This window comes from Oryctolagus cuniculus, chromosome 12 (assembly GCF_964237555.1).
Source record: "Oryctolagus cuniculus chromosome 12, mOryCun1.1, whole genome shotgun sequence".
NCBI classification, from domain to species: Eukaryota; Metazoa; Chordata; class Mammalia; order Lagomorpha; family Leporidae; genus Oryctolagus; species Oryctolagus cuniculus.
Genome location: NC_091443.1, coordinates 33431632 through 33447066, shown reverse-complemented (window position 1 = coordinate 33447066; position 15435 = coordinate 33431632).

Here is a 15435-nt window from a genome sequence, read left to right as displayed (position 1 = left end):
ATATATGCTATCATACCTAAAATATTTCCAAGTTATTCCAAAGCTGTGTGAATATCTAATGATTGTAACCTCAATTTCGTCTTGGCCTTTTCATTCCATTGCTGAACATCCAAGAGTGATACTACTATAAGAAAATTCTAGTCTTTCCTTGTGACAGCCTTATAGGCATTCACATACATAAAGTGTAATGCACTTTGAGCCATGAATGATAGTTGCAGTTCACTACTACTAAATATGGGAAATTATAAGCATATATGGCATTGACTTCCACTTCAGTTATAGATAGAAATGGCAGAAGGGCCATATAACAGTAATGGATTAGTCATAAACCATGAAATATTAAGAAAAAAATTTTTGACAGGTAGCATTAGATAGTGAGAGAGAGAGAGACAGAGAGAAAGGTCTTCCTTCCATTGGTTCACCCCCCAAATGGCCGCTATGGCCGGCGTGCTGCAGCCGGCGCACTGCACGGATCCGAAGCCAGGAGCCAGGTGCTTCTTCCTGGTCTCCCTTGTGGGTGGAGGGCCCAAGCACTTTTGACATACGTGCTTTTTATTATGTTGAACACTGTTGTCAAGTTAAGAAACATCTACAAATACTTAACTTATTTTTGTAATAACAATAAGTTATAAAAATTCAGCTCTCTCCGATTATGGCTTCTTCTCCAAAATCTGCCTTCATTTATTCTATCTGTACAAACACCATGTAGTTGTATTTTGCATACTGCTCTGAGCTAACAATTTTTATTTATAAAGGAAATACATTATACACATCCTTCAAATTGTGTCATGTTATATTCTTATTAAATTTATTTCAACATATTTATACTTTCCCTATAATTTATTTTTTTACTGTGTGCTAGTAGTGGGTTTTAATTTAAAATACGTAGGAATTTCTAAATGTGTTTCTATTAATTTTTAATTTAATATTACTTTTGTCAAAAAGTACTATGAATATTTCAGTCATTTAAAATGTCTCAATACATGATTTTTTCTTTATGAATATTCTATTTCTTCTGCTGTTTTTGTCAGAATGTACTATAAACATTAAAGTTGGTTCTTAAGTCTTCAGTGTCTTTATTGACATCATTTCAATCATCTATCAATTACTGAAAAATGAATGCTGTACTATCCACTTATAATTTTGTGCATGTGTATTTCCTTTTGCATATTTGTCGATTTTTTTCATGTATTTTAAAGCTCTATTATTGGGTACATTACGATTTCAGAATGTTATATATTCTTGGTAATTGCTCCTCATTTTGTGATGTCCAAATTAATATTCATTTTTTTAAGTCTACTTAACAAATATTTTTTTTAACTTTTATTTAATGAATATAAATTTCCAAAGTACGATTTATGGATTACAATGGCTTCCCCCACATACCGTCCCTCCCACCCACAACCTCCCCTTTCCCACTCCCTCTCCCCTTCCATTCACATCAAGATTCATTTTCGATTATCTTAATATACAGAAGATCAGCTTAGTATACATTAAGTAAGGATTTCAACAGTTTGCTCCCACACAGAAACATAAAGTGAAAAATAATAGATGATTTTTTTTAAATGATGATGAAATCAGATCAGACCTATTGTCATGTTTAATCCCAGTGAGAGTCAAGTTGGGAGTTGATAATTTCTTTTTATTTTTTTTTTTTTTTACAGAGGATCAGTTTAGTATGCATTAAGTAAAGATTTCAACAGTTTGCACCCCCATAGAAACACAAAGTGAAATATATTGTTTGAGTACTCGTTATAGCATTAAATCTCAATACACAGCACATTAAGGACAGAGATCCTACATGAGGAGTAAGTGCACAGTGACTCCTGTTGTTGACTTTACCAATTGACACTCCTGTCTATGGCATCAGTAGTCTCCCTATGCTCCAGTCATGAGTTTCCAAGGCTATGGAAGCCCTCTGAGTTCTCCGATTCTTATCTTGTTTAGACAAGGTCATAGTCAAAGTGGAGGTTCTCTCCTCCCTTCAGAGAAAGGTACCTCCCTCTTTGAAGACCTGTTCTTTCCACTGGGATCTCACTCGCAGAGATCTTTTGCCAGAGTGTCTTGGCTTTCCATGCCTGAAATACTCTCATGGGCTTTTCAGCCAGATCCGAATGCCTTTAGGGCTGATTCTGAGGCCAGAGTGCTATTTAGGACATCTGCCATTCTACGAGTCTGCTGAGTATCTCACTTCCCATGTTGGATCACTCTCCCCTTTATTTATTCCATCGGTTAGTGTTATTTGCCTTTCCTAGTTTGTTTGTTTTTTTGTTTTGTTTTGTCTATTTGTGTTCAATTGTATAGTGGAAATTTTGTACATTTTATACATGAAGACTGGATTTTCCTTGTTTTTTTATTTTTTTTTAAAGATTTATTTGAAAGTTAGAGTAACAGAGAGAGATATCTTGCATCTGCTGGTTTATTCACCAAATGTCCTCAACAGCCAAGACTGTGCCAGGGAGAAGCCAGGAGCCAAGGCCTTCATCAGTGTCTCCCATGTGGGTACAGGGGCCCAAGTACTTGGACCATCTTTCACTGCTTTCCCGGGCAAATTATCAGGGAGCTGGATGGGAAGTATAGCAGTTGGGCCTCAGACCCAGGAGGAGCTCTCATTTGATTGACAAAAAAATAGATTTATTTTGCCTTGTTTTTGAAGGATATGATCACTGGATATGGATTTTATTTGATAGTTGTAAGGTTTTGTTTGTTTTTTTGTGTGTTTTACTGTTTATTGTTTCTGATGAGAAGTGACAATTCCTTTTCTATTTTAAGATGTTTTAGGGGCTGTTGCTGTGCAGGGCAGCATCCCATCTGGAAACCAGTTTAAGTCCCTGCTGCTCCACTTCCAATCCCCCTTTCTGATATGGCCTGGGAAAGCAGTGGAAGTTGGCCCAAGTGCTTGGGCCCCTGCACCCACGTGGGAGTCCCATAAGAAGCTCCAGGCCCCTGACTTTGGTTTGACTCAGGTTTTGCCATTGTGGCCATTTTGGAGAGTGAACCAATGGATAAAAGACCTCTCTCTCTCTCTCTCTCTCTCTCTCTCTCACTCTTCCTTTCAAATAAATAAATAAATAAATTTAGTTATTTGAAAAGTAGAATGAAAGGAAGAGAGAGAGAGAGACAGAGACAAAGCCAGGATTGGGCCATCTGAAGACAGGAGCCAGGAATTCCATCCAGATCTCTCACACAGGTGGCAGAGATTCAACTACCTGGGCCATCTTTCACTGCCTTGGCACGCACATTAGCAGAAAGATGCATAGGAAGCAGAGTAGAATGAACTTAAACCTGCACTCCAATATGGCATCTCAAGAAGCAGCTTAATCTGCTCTCTGCCACAATACCAGCCTGAGATATGGACTATTACTATCTCTCTTCCATTTTTCTCTCTTGTCTTTAGTAATTTAATCTTTACCATTGACTTCCAGTAATTTTACTTGGTATTTTGATTTTTTATTTTTTTGTCATCATCCTGACCAGAGCATTCTGGATTTCTTGGTGTATGTGTTCATGCTTTCACCAATTTTTGACATTTTTATTACTATTTTATTTAATATTTTTCTCTGCTCCTTTCTCAAACTTTTATAGAATGTTACACAAGTTAGATTACTTGAATTTTTCCCACCAGATACTGAATCTCCCATTTCTTCTTTCAGTTTTTTTCTTTTGGTGCTTTTGTTTGAATCATTTCTATTTATGATCTTTAAATTTACTGATTCCTCTGTAGTATCTCTTTTGATTTTTTTTCTATACCTTTTTTTTAACTTTTATTTAATGAATATAAATTTCCAAAGTATGATTTATGGATTACAATGGCTTCCCCCACATACCGTCCCTCCCACCCACAACCTCCCCTTTCCCACTCCCTCTCCCCTTCCATTCACATCAAGATTCATTTTCGATTATCTTAATATACAGAAGATCAGCTTAGTATACCTTAAGTAAGGATTTCAACAGTTTGCTCCCACACAGAAACATAAAGTGAAAAATAATAGATGATTTTTTTTAAATGATGATGAAATCAGATCAGACCTATTGTCATGTTTAATCCCAGTGAGAGTCAAGTTGGGAGTTGATAATTTCTTTTTTTTTTTTTTTTTTTTTTTTTTTTTACAGAGTATCAGTTTAGTATGCATTAAGTAAAGATTTCAACAGTTTGCACCCCCATAGAAACACAAAGTGAAATATATTGTTTGAGTACTTGTTACAGCATTAAATCTCAATGCACAGCACATTAAGGACAGAGATCCTACATGAGGAGTAAGTGCACAGTGACTCCTGTTGTTGACTTTACCAATTGACACTCCTGTCTATGGCATCAGTAATCTCCCTATGCTCCAGTCATGAGTTTCCAAGGCTATGGAAGCCCTCTGAGTTCTCCGATTCTTATCTTGTTTAGACAAGATCATAGTCAAAGTGGAGGTTCTCTCCTCCCTTCAGAGAAAGGTACCTCCTTCTTTGGCTCACATGCAGAAATCTACCAACAACAGATGCTGGAGAGGATGTGGGGAAAAAGGGACACTAACGCACTGTTGGTGGGAATGCAAACTGGTCAAGCCACTATGGAAGTCAGTCTGGAGATTCCTCAGAAACCTGAATATAACCCTACTGTTCGACCCAGCCATCCCACTCCTTGGAATTTACCCAAAGGAATTTAAATTGGCAAACAAAAAAGCGGTCTGCACGCTAATGTTTATTGCAGCTCAATTCACAATAGCTAAGACCTGGAACCAACCTAAATGCCCATCAACGGTAGACTGGATAAAGAAATTATGGGATATGTACTCTTTAGAATACTATACTGCAGTAAGAAACAACGAAATCCAGTCATTTGCAACAAAATGGAGGAATCTGGAACACATCATGCTGAGTAAAATAAGCCAGTCCCAAAGGGACAAATATCATATGTTCTCCCTGATCGGTGACGACTGACTGAACACCAAAAAGGAAACCTGTTGAAGTGAAATGGACACTATGGGAAACTGTGACTTGATCAGCATAGCCCTGACTGTTAATGAACAACTTAATACATTATCCCTCTTAGTAGTTTTTTTGTCTGTTCTACTTAATATGACTTGTTTAATTCTGTAATTAATACACAGTTATTCTTAAGTGGTGAAAATTAACTGAAATGTGATCCCTGTTAAACATAAGAGTGGGAATAAGAGAGGGAAGAGATGTATAATTTGGGACATGCTCAAGCTGACTTGCCCCAAATGGTAGAGTTAGAAACATACCAGGGGATTCCAATTCAATCCCATCAAGGTGGCATGTACCAATGCCATCTCACTATTCCAAGTGATCAATTTCAGTTCACAATTGATCATAATGAAAGGACTAAGAGTCAAAGGGAGCACATAAACATGTCTAGTACCTGCTAACACTAACCGATGGAATAAATAAAGGGGAGAGTGATCCAACATGGGAAGTGAGATACTCAGCAGACTCATAGAATGGCAGATGTCCTAAATAGCACTCTGGCCTCAGAATCAGCCCTAAAAGCATTCGGATCTGGCTGAATAGCCCATGAGAGTATTTCAGGCATGGAAAGCCAAGACACTCTGGCAAAAGATCTCTGTGAGTGAGATCCCAGTGGAAAGAACAAGTCTTCAAAGAAGGAGGTACCTTTCTCTCTTTTGATTTTAATATGAGAAAATATGCTTTTCATTTAAACTATTATATTTTTCACCTTGAGAATTTTTCTACTGACTATTTTTATATTTTTCTTTTCTCTTCATTTTGATCTCCTCTTTCAGGTAATTATTCATAGCATAAGCATAAATATTACTTATTTAAATCTCATAGACATCATGTCTGTCATTTCTCATTTTATTCTTTTTTATACTGTTGCATATTTCTCATGGTTATAGGAAACATTTTCCTATACTCATCTCTAGAATTTTCTTTTACTGTATTCTAGACAATGTGACATTGTATTGTTGATAGCTAGAATTTATTGCTTTCCTTTAATGATTTTGATCTTTAGCTTATATGGGAGTAAGTTTCTTTTTCTCATAATTGTCTTTATTTATAAAAGGGGAACAAATTTTATATATTTCAGATATACAATTTCAATAACATAATGATTGTTCCCACCTTACCCTTCCTCAGTGCCTCACTCCCATCCTCACTTCTTTTCTTATTTCACTTTTAACTTTTAACAATGACATACATTCAATTTTCCTTATAATCACAAATTAACCCTCAACTAAATAAAGAATTAAACAAGTAGTAAGTAGAAAAACAACCGTTCCTCAAGAGTATATACAAAGGCTGTAACAATAATCAAGTCTGAAAATGTCAATTTTGCTCTAATGCATTATATATTTTTTGTACTCTGTACAATTAGTTAACACAAATCATGAAAAACAAATGATATTTGTCTCTTTGGAACTGGCTTATTTCACTAGATAATGATCTCCAATTGTGTCTATTTTGTTGTAAAAAATAGAATGTCATTCTTTTTTTTTTTACAGCTGAGTAGTATTCCATCAAATATAAATATATGCACATATATATTTATAATCATATTTATACATATATAAATGATTACAAAATATATACTTTCATAGATAATAAATATATAAAAATGTATTTTATATAAGATCATAAATGTTTGTATATAAAATGATTTCTTTTCCCAGTCATAAGTTGATGTACATCTGGGTTGCTTTTTCTCTTAGCTATTGTGAGTTGGGATGCTATAAACATGGGGGTACAGATAACACTTTCATAAACTGATATTGTTTCCTTCCAGGGAAGGTACGTTTCTTATAAACAAAGTTTATCATTGGGGGATCATTCCCTTAAGGAAGTTTTAAAATAACCTTTACCCTGGGCTTGTTCGTTACTACTAGTAAGACTTGACTATTATACTGGGGCCGGCGCCATGGCTCACTTGGCTAATCCTCCACCTACGGTGCCAGCATCCCATATGGGCGCCAGTTCTAGTCCCAGCTAACCCTCTTACAGTTCAGCTCTCTGTTATGGCCTGGGAAAGCAGTAGAAGATGGCCCAAGTCCTTGAGTCACTGCACCCATGAGGGAGACCAGGAAGAAGCTCCTGGCTCCTGTCTTCGGATTGGTGCAGCTCCAGCCTTTGCAGCCATTTGGGGAGTGATTCAATGGAAGGAAGACCTTTCTCTGTTTCTCCCTCTCACTGTCTGTAACTCTAACTCTCAAATAAAATAAATAAAATCTTTAAAAAAAATACTTGACTGTTATTTCTGAGCTCTCTACTGAATGACCGTGGTGCTCATCAAATGCATTCTATTCTGTGTAGAGCTAAAAAATCTCTCAATCTGTTTTTCTCTGAGGATTATTAATTCACCTCATAAAATTTGTTAACTTCCTTGACATCTCAGAAATCGACATTAAAGCCTGTATGACTTAGCATTCAACAAAGAACTAAGAGAGAGATAAAGAGCTAAACCTCATGTTTCCTGTAAGTCCTATGATCACTTTTAAACTCAACAGTGCCACTCTCATCTATTTGATTTTCTTCTCCCCAGACTTCAGGTCACTAATAGACTCCAGGAAAATGTTTGGCAAGATTCCAGTTTGCATTTAGTCTATGTTTCTTATTTCATTGACCAGTTCTGTTGTACAATGCTATTGAAATGTTATTTCATGTATTTAGTCCCATTTTCTAGTTGTTAATTATGCAGGTGAATTGGTTCCTGCCTGTCCATCATAGCCAAAAGCAAGTTTTACATACACTTTTTCAACTAATAAATTATAAAATTTATAATATTTTGAGGGAACTTGAAATTTTCAGTAAATTTTCTACATCTATAGATTGGAATAACAAAATATGTTATTTTGATTTAAACAGTGTGATCAATATCTGTATACTTTTAACATAACTGTCATGTAAGACTTGAAAAAAGACAACATAAGTGGATTTAGTAGTAGTAAGGTGATAAGTAAAAGAGGTGTGCAGAGTTGTTAGTAGAAGTAATAATATGCCAAACTTATATGCACTTAATAAAAAAGAAAAGTATCTAACCTTATTAAAATGTAGGTAACCTTACAAAGCAATTTACACAGTATGTAAGTTGTGAAGCATAGAAGCATGATTTTTTTTTACTAATGATCTTGGCTTTCTTTTAAGTTAAGCATCAAAGTATTCTTTTGTAGTATTATATGTTATGGAATAATGACAAAATATCAGAGAAAATGCATCCTTTATATTTAAATTTCAGCACATATTAAGACAAACATTTAGTCTCTAATACCAAAAATACTTTGAAGATTATATTCTTTAATGACTAATATAAATATAAATAAGAAGTGATAAAAATGGAGCTTATTCTAGGTTAGGGAATACAAACAATGGACTTAATGAATATATTTAACAAGGTAGATGTACATTGGACTACAAATAAAAAGAAATAGTTAAGATAGAAAGAAAGAACATAAATTGCTCTAAAAGTTATTACAACAAAATATTTACTGTGTAATGTTTTAATGAATTGGATACATTTTTATGTCTAATAAAAAGATAACTACATTGCGTTGTTGGATATTTGTACATGGCTGCTCAAATGACATTATAAGTGTACCTTAAAAAATTTCATTCTATAACTTGTTATGAATTCAACTTGAAATTGATGTGCACTTATTTTTAATGTATTTCACATTTATAGATAACATTACAAATAATGAAAACAAAAAAGAAAATACAGTCAATTCTTGGTTGATATAAATGCCTTCCTGAAATTTGCTATGCATGTTAAAATAATGCAAAATATTTTATTGCTATATATAGAATGGAGTTAGTGTCATGTGATAGAAATTTTCACCAACATAAATATCTGGTAAAATTCTAGAGTCTATAACAAAACAGAGGACAACTCTTCAATCTTCAGTAATTATATGCAAATACTGATTATAGACATCCCTGCCCAGAGTGTTTTAAATGCTAATGTTTAACCACATGTTCTCTGACAACTTAAAATGTCCCTGGATATTTCTACAATACTCCAAAGAGTGAATGCATGGGCATTGTGGTATCTACATGGAATGTTTTTTGCTTTTGGAATTGAATGAACAAGGAATATTTCTCAGAGGGAGGGGATAATGTCTTATTCATAACTTTTAAAAAATAATTATGCCAATATTGTTTCTCTCTTAACTGCTTTAAATTTCTTAAACATTTTAAATCAAATTTAATTATGAAGAAAGATACAATGAAATACATAAGTTTATCTTTCAAATGACATTAACATTTGACTTATATAAACAATGTGAAGTTATTCTTTTAGAAGAAAAATTAATAATAGTCAAGATAAAATAATGGAAATTCGAAACATATCATAAGTGGATGTTTCTACCATTCCTTTGAGTTACACACATAAAGATTTCTAAGAATGCTTTGCTATGCATAGAATATAAATAGGTTTAAATTATTCAGATTATTCCATACATAATTCTGTATAGGTAAAGTCATTGCTAGTATTCTGTTATACTTTTGGTATCTGCAGGATCTGTGATGATGCCACATACTGAATTTTGGTATTGGTAATTTGCATAACTTAATTTATTTTAATCTATAGAGATTTGTTTTATGGCTCAAGATAAGTACTATTGTTTTTAGAGGTTTGGTGAGTCCTTAAAAAGAATGTGTATCCTACTGTTATTCAGTGGAGCACTCTCCAAACATAAATTCAATATTTTTTGTTTGATGCTTTTATTGAGTTATCCTATCCTATTGCTAATACATTTAAGTCATTTTATCAGTTGAGAAAGGGGATGTTCTGGTCCCTATAACTGTGAATTTGTCTAATTTGCCTTTCAGTTTTATCAGTTTTTTTTCATGGTATATAACAGTGGTCCTGTAAAATTATATTCCCTGTGACACCATGGACATCTTATTTGCATGAGTACACTCTATTATGTTCACACAATGACAAAATCCCTTCAGAGTGCATTTTTTGGAATATGTACCCCTCATTAAGAGACATTTAATTGTTCTTCAATTCCTTTTTTTTTTGTTTATATGTTTTTAGAAATTTGTAGCTGTTCTCATACAACTTACATTTCTTTTTTGCTAATTTAACTTACTAGTAAGTCCAACATTATTAATTATATTATTGAAATTGTTTAAAATATCCAGTGATTTGATAATCAATTTATATTGTAAATTATTTGAGATGTGTAAATTCTTGAGCCCAGATGATTTGTTTTGAATAAAGATTACACAGCTTACCAATTTGTAAGTATTTATATCTATAAATTGGGGCTGATCATAGTATTTTCTCCAAAATAGTGTTAGGAAGCTTAAGTAACTAAGAATTAGGCATTGCACAAAGTTATTATATATGTTCAATACTATACAAAAATAACTGAGTACTTTGTTCTTAGGTACTCATATTTCAGACATTGTCCTTTAGTATAAACCAACTTTACATAACTTTGATCAGAATATATACAAATTTGGTATTTTGTTTAAATGTAGTACAATGAAATTTCAATATCTTTTCTTACATCTACTTACATCTATTTTTATAAATTATGTTAATTTAAATTATTCAATCATAGTAATATCATACCTTAATTTAAATGAATATTCCCTGCAGATTACAGTAAATCACTTTTTTTTTTTTTTTTTTGACAGGCAGAGTGGACAGTGAGAGAGAGAGACAGAGAGAAAGGTCTTCCTTTTGCCGTTGGTTCACCCTCCAATGGCCGCCGCGGCCGGCGCACTGCGGCCGGCGCACCGCGCTGATCCGATGGCAGGAGCCAGGAGCCAGGTGCTTTTCCTGGTCTCCCATGGGGTGCAGGGCCCAAGCACCTGGGCCATCCTCCACTGCACTCCCTGGCCACAGCAGAGAGCTGGCCTGGAAGAGGGGCAACCGGGACAGAATCTGGCGCCCCAACCGGGACTAGAACCCGGTGTGCCGGCGCCGCTAGGCGGAGGATTAGCCTAGTGAGCCGCGGTGCCGGCCAGTAAATCACTTTTTAAAGATAATACTAAAGTAAAGTCATTTATTTTCAAAGATTTTCTTTATACTTTAGAGTGAATTTATGAGAGTAAAATGGTCATATATTCACTTGATTTTTATTTTTAGCCCTTACCTATATTTCTACTGAACTAGAATCTTTCAGTTTTAACTTCTTGAACTGTTTATTTAGTGGAGCATGAAGCATTTGACAATAATGTAAATTAAGAATGTTATATCCAAAATTTAAAAAGAAAGAAAAATGAAAGGAGGAAGGAAGGAAGTTGGGAAGGAGAAAAGGAAAGGAAAGGACAAAGAGAGAAGGAGGGAAAAGGACAGGGGAGGGGAGGGGAAAGGAGGGTCGGATGGGGAGGGGAGGAATAAACAGGGTAAGGAGATAAACAGGGAGATGAAGGAAGCCAGGAAGGAAGAAAGAAGGGAGGGAGAGTGGCAGGGAGAGGAAGAGGGGGCGGAGAGAGAGATGAACTATGGATATATGATTAGAATTGTAGCTATGAACTACATTGAATCTGTTCTCTTTGTATTAATATCACACTAACATGAGAACTGATGAGAACTGTTTTGTAGTAATCATCACACATTTGCTGTGAAACAAAGAATCTAATGTATTAACAAATTCCCTAAATAAAAAGAAAAAAATAGATGTAATTATGTAAAGTTTTCTGTTTCAGAAACAAGGTCCACCAGGATTACCAATTTATTATTAAAATGCTTCTACAATACCTAGTGACAGCTAGGTAAATTCAGAAAGGGATAATTGGCAAATACGTTCACACTCTAGCAAATAACATACTCTGCTACAGAAATGAGAATGTGAATTATAAAAGTCATTAAAAATTGAACTTAGGTTCTTAAATGTATCTTAGCTATCAGGTGTGATTTCATTTGGCTGCCTGTAATAAAAGCTAGTGTCATTTTTCTTCTGATTTCAGAGCTGTGAAAGGTGGCTGCTGGTAACACCTGAATAACTTATAAAACAGAAATATGTGAACACTTAGCAACTAACACATGTCAGTTTTTCAAAACATATCTGTTGAATGAATGAGTAAAGAAAGACCATTAAACGCTTATAGAGAACTATAACTAATATCTTTCATATTCTGGTCAGATGTACATTTTCAATAAAGTATACCATCATCTAACTATTAATAAATGAATTCATATATATCTATATAACGCAAAGTGTATATATGTATTTTCACACACACCATTCTAAGTTTATTGCTTGATGCTAGTGCATATTACACGAGGAAATTTTTATTTCCTTTTCCTGATTTTTTGCAGGGATAAATGGAAAAGCTCTTATGAAGCTTATTATGCTTCTTATTGACTTATAAGCACACACATCACAAAAAGCAAAATATAAATCATATTTTAAGCTGTATTAAAAACGTAGACAATTTAGTGCCTCAGGGGTGGCATTGGGCAAGATGGGGTCCCTTGAAGCTGCCTTAAGGAGATGCAGAGACTTCAGAAGTCAAGGGGAAGAATGTAGCCTGGAGGCTAACCCTGGGGCCCGAATCTGGTGGAGAAGCTGGTATTTTCCTCATTGTTGCTTCATGGCTCCGATTTGCAAATCTGCAGGGCACCACTGCGCCTTGGGTGTCACCCCACTTGGAGAGTGGCATGGAAGGCTGAGGGAAAAGTGTCCTGGGCTAGGAGACAGCAGGGAAGGACACTTAAAACTCTGTCATCTCATCCCTTCTAGGAGTGCCAAGTATTTCAGTGAAGGAATCTTAAAAGAGATTGTTGCAAAAGCAAAAGCAAATTTAACATATTTGCAAAACAAACAAAGAAACTGAATAAATTAGCATGTATCTCCTGTACCTCACAGTGTTAGGGGTCAAGTCACATATGGAATTCCGTTCTGATTCTCATTTCAAGAAGATTGGAGACAGAAACTAAACACTGACTGTGTATACTGGATGCCATCTGTGTCATAAATCGCTGCCTAACCAAAGGACTAAAAAGAAAAGAAAATCTGTTTATATATACATATCTATATAATATTAATATTGTAGAACCAGCCATATAAATGTAAAAAACAATTGTGGTAAAAATACAATTTTGAGACCTGTTTGGTGGTATTTCCCTGGTGACTGTTTATCACAAAATATCTCTGAGACTCAGTTTCCTTACTCATGAAACTGGAGCTAATTAGGGTGGATAGAAAATAAAGTTACATTTGTAAATTACCTATCAATTTAATCCTATCAACAACTGTTTTTACTTTCTTTTATTATTATTATTTATTTTTTTTAATTTAAGGTATACAAAATTCATGCATTTCCTAAACACAAATTTAGGAACAATGATTCTTCCCACCCTATCCTCTCTCCCACCCGCATTCCCACCCTTTTTTTCCTCCCTCCCCTATTCTCATTCTTATTTTTACTAAGAATTATTTTCAATTAATTAACTTTACACACATAAGATTAACCCTACACCAAGTAACAGTTCAACAAAGACTTCTTGGCAAAGAAGTCAATAAACGAAAAATACTGTTCTTAGTAATCAAAACAAGGGCTATTCAAAGTCATAGCACCTCAAAGTATCAATTTAGCTTTTACAGGTTTCCTTTTAGGTGCTCTGTTAGTTGTCACAGATCAGGGAAAACATATGGTATTTGTCTTTTGGGGACTGTCATATTTCACTAAGAATAATGCTTTCCAGTTACATCCATTTTGTCACAAACAACAGGATTTCCTTTTTTTTTAACTACTGTGTGGTATTCCATGGTGTACATATTCCATAATTTCTTTATCCAATCTTCAGTTGATGGACCTCTGGGTAGCTATTGTGAATTGAGCTGCAATAAACATGGTGGTACAGAAAACTCTTTCATATTATGATTGCATTTCCTTTGAGTAAATTCCCAGGAGTGGGATCTGTATTCAGATTTGTGAGGTAACTCCATACTGGCTGAATCAGTTCACATTCCTACCAACAGTGGATTAGGAAACCTTTTTCCGCACATCTTCACAAGCATTTGTTGTTTGTTGATTTCTGTATGAAAGCCATTCTAACTTGAGTGAGATGAAATCTCATTGTGGTTTTGATATGTAATTCCCTGATGGCTAGTGATCCTGAACATTTTTTCATGTGTCTATTGGCCACTTGGATTTCCTCTTTTGAAAAATACCTGTTCAAGACCTTTGCTGATTTCTCAGTTGGATGTTTTTTCCTGTGGTTGAGTTTCTGGATATTAATCCTTTATCAGTTGCATAGTTTGAAAATATTTTCTCCCATTCTGCTGGTTGCCTTTTACTTTGCTGAGTGTTTCTTTTGCAGTATAGAAGCTTCTCAATTTGTTGTAAACCCATTTGTCAATTTAGGCTTTGATTGCCTGTGCTTCTGGGGTCTTTTCCAAGGAGTTGTTTCCTAAGCCAGTATCTTGATGGCACAGGTCATAAATTTAGGTCTTTGATCCATTTTGAATGGATTTTTGTATAATGTAAGGTAGAGGTCTTGCTTCATACTTCTGTATGCAAAGATCCAGTTTCCCCAGAAACATTTGTTGAAGAGACTGTCCTTGCTCCAGGGATTGATTTTAGCTTCTGTTTCAAAGATAAGTTGGTGTTAGACATATGGATGGATTTCTGCAGTTCCTGTTGTGTTCCATTGGTCTACCCATCTATTTTTGCGCCAATTCCAAGCTATTTTAATTATAACTTAGCTGTTTTGATTATAACTGCCTTGTAGTATGTCTGAAAATCTGGTATTGTTATCATCCAGCTTTGTTTTTGTTTTATAAGATTGTTTTAGCTATTCAGGGTCACCTGTATTTTCGTATGATTTTCAGAATTTTTCTACATCTGAAAAGAGTGTCATTGGTATTTTTATTGGTATCACACTGAATCTGTAAATTGCTTCAGGTAGTATGGACATTTTCATGAAACTGATTCTTGCCATCCAGGAACATGGAAGATTTTTCCATTTTTTTGGTTCTTCTATTTCTTTCTTTATTGTTTTATAATTTTCATCATATAGATCTTTAATTATTTGTGTAAATTTATTCCAAGGTATTTAATTTTTTGTAGCTGTTGTGAATGGCATTAATTTAGAAGTTCTTTGTCAGCCATAGTGTTGCCCGTGTATACAAAGACAATAGATTTTTGCAGGTTGATTTTATATTCTGCAGCTTTACAAATTCTTATGAGTTCCAAAAGTCTCTAGTGGAGTCTTTTGAATTCCCTCATATATTGAATCATGTCACCTGCAAATAGGAGTAATTTGACTTCCTCCTTCCCAGTATGTATCTCTGTATCCCTTTGATTTTTTTTCTTGCCCAATGGCTCTGGCTACAACTTCTAGGACTAAATTGAATAGAAATTGTGAGAATGGGCGTCCTTGTCTGGTTCCAGATCTTAGTGGGAATGCTTTCAACTTTCCCCTATTCATTAGGACTCTGTCTGTGGATTTTTCATAAATTGCCATGATTATGTTGAGGAGTGTTCCTCCTATACCCAATTTGC